Here is a 3585-nt window from a genome sequence, read left to right as displayed (position 1 = left end):
AGATGAGACTACAAGCAAACCTCTTTCTCTACCCTTCCCTGTACATACTTAGTTGATGGAGAGAAAGAGTGGCTCCACTTGCTTATTTCATCCACTCTCCTTTTTTATCTATGTCTGGAACCTAGTGAGAAATAAGCAGTTAGCATAATGAGCGGCACTTTATATTGTTAGTTTTTGATTTTTAATGACAAAATTCCATCTCTCCATGGCAAGTTGGTGTTTATTTTGTAGATATTAAAGCACACCAGTTATGGTGAAGTCTTAAACCACTATACGGCAGAAACAAAAGTGGACAGAATATTAACCCCTTGTAGAGAACTTGCATGCTTGCTTGTCCTTTCCCTGGGACTAAGTGAGCCCTGGATGGCAGGATCACAGAGACATAGTTCTCTATGTCCATCACTGTCTTGCTGCAGGTAAAAGATGAAATGAAAGAGGAAGAAAAACACACAAGTTTATAAGTATATAGATTTATTCAGCAATATTTGTCAATTGCTCAATAAACTGGGTTAAGGCCTCTTAACCTTTGGCACTGGGACCCAGAATACAGGGTGAGACCCATTTTTATGCATTAAAAATGAATCAAATAGTACTAATTAGTGGAAAGAGAATAATTAACCAGTATACACAATTTGATAATCTGATCTCCATTTGGAGGAAAGATTAGGGACTGTCCTAATTGGAAGGGGGACAGTGAATAGGCACAATTACCTGAAATCACAAAAAGAGGTGTCCCACTTTCCCCAAGCATCTGTAAATAATCAAAGGAACATGGAAACAATACCTGATTGATCAGAATGGAACCAGTTTTCAAAAAAGACATATGAGTTGCTTGAGATGTATAATTGTGAGAAAATTTCTTGCATCAATCCTTGGATATGACCTGGTTCAAACCATTTATTTTTCTGAAAAAAACAAAAACAAAAACAAACCAAAAAATTCTTCTCTCTTAAGGGAACCACTATCTTTCTAGGCAACCATACTCACACCATAGGTTTCCCCCTTGACTCCTCACTCTTTCTTATTCTTATATCCAGTATTTTGACAATGCCTGTAAATTTTATTTTTGTAACTTCTAACACATATCCCCTCTTCTCTTTCACCACCCTGGTGTAGGTCTTCATCATCTCACCCCCATACTATTGCAATAGTCCATTAATTGGTCTTCCTGTCACAAGTATCTCCACTCCATTTCATCTACCACCTCATTGTCAAAGTGATCTTCCTAAAACTGATGATATCACCCCCTTACTCAATAAACTCTTGTGGTTCCCTATCACTTCCAGAATCATATATAAAATTCTCTCTTTGATATTCAAAGTCTTTCATAACCTGCCCAACTCCAATATGCATATACTTATACCCTAACACATGCTCTTTGATCCAGTTACAATGGCCTCCTTGATATTCCTTGAATGAGACATTTCATCTTCTCAATACACTCAAAAGAATAGAGATTTCCAAAAGCTATCTAAAGAGAATTACTCTGAGAAGGGGAGAAATAGTCAATGAAATTAGGAAATAAAGAAATATTAATTTTTTTATTTTATAAAATGCAATATTAAAAGATATTTTATTATGCTACCTGCATGTTTCACTTTATGATGTTGAATAGCTTTCCCACCACAGGTTTCAATTAAAAAGAGGTTGTATGACAATTAAAAAACTCTGAGAAACACCATTTCTGGGTAATTTGACAATTTTAGTAATAAGGCCAGCATGCTTATTAATAAAAGGATGGTCATTTGGCCCTCTCTCTTAGACAAAAGATCCCCTCATGCTGGTGAGCTTCTATATGCCCTTAGAAGAGAATATGTTCCTGATGGGTATCAAAGAATTCTGATTGGTTAACAGAATTGGTGGTGGGCTATATTAAAATGAGGGTCTTGGGGTATGTGATTGGGTCACCCAAATCTTGATCAAAGAGATTTATCCATTTCCATATCACCTGTCTGACAAAAGGGAGAATCAACTTTTCCCCAGACCTGTCTGAGCAAACCCAGTGAGCAGGAACAAACCCATTAGTCCAAACTTGGAATGTCTTTTACTGTCTGACTAGATCTTATCCTGGGTAAATCTCTAAGAGATTATCCAGGCTACTTGGTTTCTGCATGAGGAAGTAGAAAATGGGAAAAACCTTGGTACTGATTCAATAATTAGTTATTAAATATAAGAGAGAAATATTCACTTCTCACATCTGTAATCTTAGTCACTGAAGGGAGTACCCAAAGTGATGAAATTACAGCTTTCTGAAGAATTGATGTACATGTTAACATGACAAAGGGGAGGGGTGGATTTGAGAAGTTCATTGGTCTTAGATATGTTTATGGCTGTATTTATACATTATAATCAATTTAAGAGGAGATAACTGAAGACTGAGATATTCATGCTAATGTGTTAAAAGACGTTGTCTATCAGAAGTGATCAGAGTTAGAGGATAATCTTAGAATCATCAGTTTTATATATTTTTTATTCCATTAGGTTGTTGTAAAATAAATTTAGAGGAAAGAAATTTGGAGCTCATCTTACCCAACTCTGTCTTTTACAGGTGAGGAAACTGAAGCTCTTAGAGGCTAATTAATTGTCCAATGGTACACAGGTAGTAAATAGTAGGAATATGATTTGAATCCAGGTTCTTCCCCGAAGATCTTTCTAAGAAACCGGATTTGTTCAAAGGACTTTCACCCCTACTAGATTGGAAACTTATGAGGTACAATACTGGTTCCTTTCAGGTAGGGATTGTTTCATTCTTTATCACTTATATCTCCATCTCCTAGCACACATACAGTGCCTGGCACATAGTAGGTGCTTAATAAAAACTTGCTAATTGATAAAGATACTATGTCTTATATAAATTTCAATAATATCACCTGTGTTCTAAAAATACCAGCTATTGAATATTTTTGTCTTGTAAAATGAAGGAGCAAAAGAATGAACGAATTTTAGAATGCATAGCAGGGAATATGAAATTAACTTGGAAAAGTAAGTGCCTCAAATTGTGGATGACCTTGATTGACAGACAATGGTGTCTGAAATTTGCTTTATTTACACTCTAAAGTCACTAATGATGTTTGAGAAGAGTAACAACCTGACCAGGTGTATACTTAGGAAGTTTATTCTGGATGTGATATGAAGGATTTGTTAGAGGTGAGAGAGAGAGGTCAGAAGGAAAGACAAGTAAAATGCTTTTGTAACAGTCAAGAAAAGTGATCATTTCAACTTCAATTCTTTTTTTTGGAAGACATATTTTTTTGAGCTGAAATATTTTTATTTTTTTTTTTAGTTTTCAACATTCACTTTTATAAGATTTTGAGTTCCAAATTTTTTTGTCCCCCCTCTGTCCCCCCTCATCATGGCATGCAATCTGATAGGCTGTACATGTATAATCATATTAGACATATTTCCACAATACTTATGTTCTGAAAGAAGAATCAAAGCAAAAGAGGAAAACCATGAGAAAGGGAAAAAAGGGAAAATAGTGTTCAGCTTTTATTCTTATGGGAGCAATGAGAATTTCAAAATGAGAGGCACAGTATTATAGAGGACCAGCTTTGGAGTCATGAAAATCTAGGTTCAAACCTGCTT

The sequence above is a fragment of the Vombatus ursinus genome, unplaced genomic scaffold, assembly GCF_900497805.2.
Source record: "Vombatus ursinus unplaced genomic scaffold, bare-nosed wombat genome assembly UNPS02014258.1, whole genome shotgun sequence".
Lineage (NCBI taxonomy): Eukaryota > Metazoa > Chordata > Mammalia > Diprotodontia > Vombatidae > Vombatus > Vombatus ursinus.
This window is presented reverse-complemented; position numbering follows the sequence as displayed.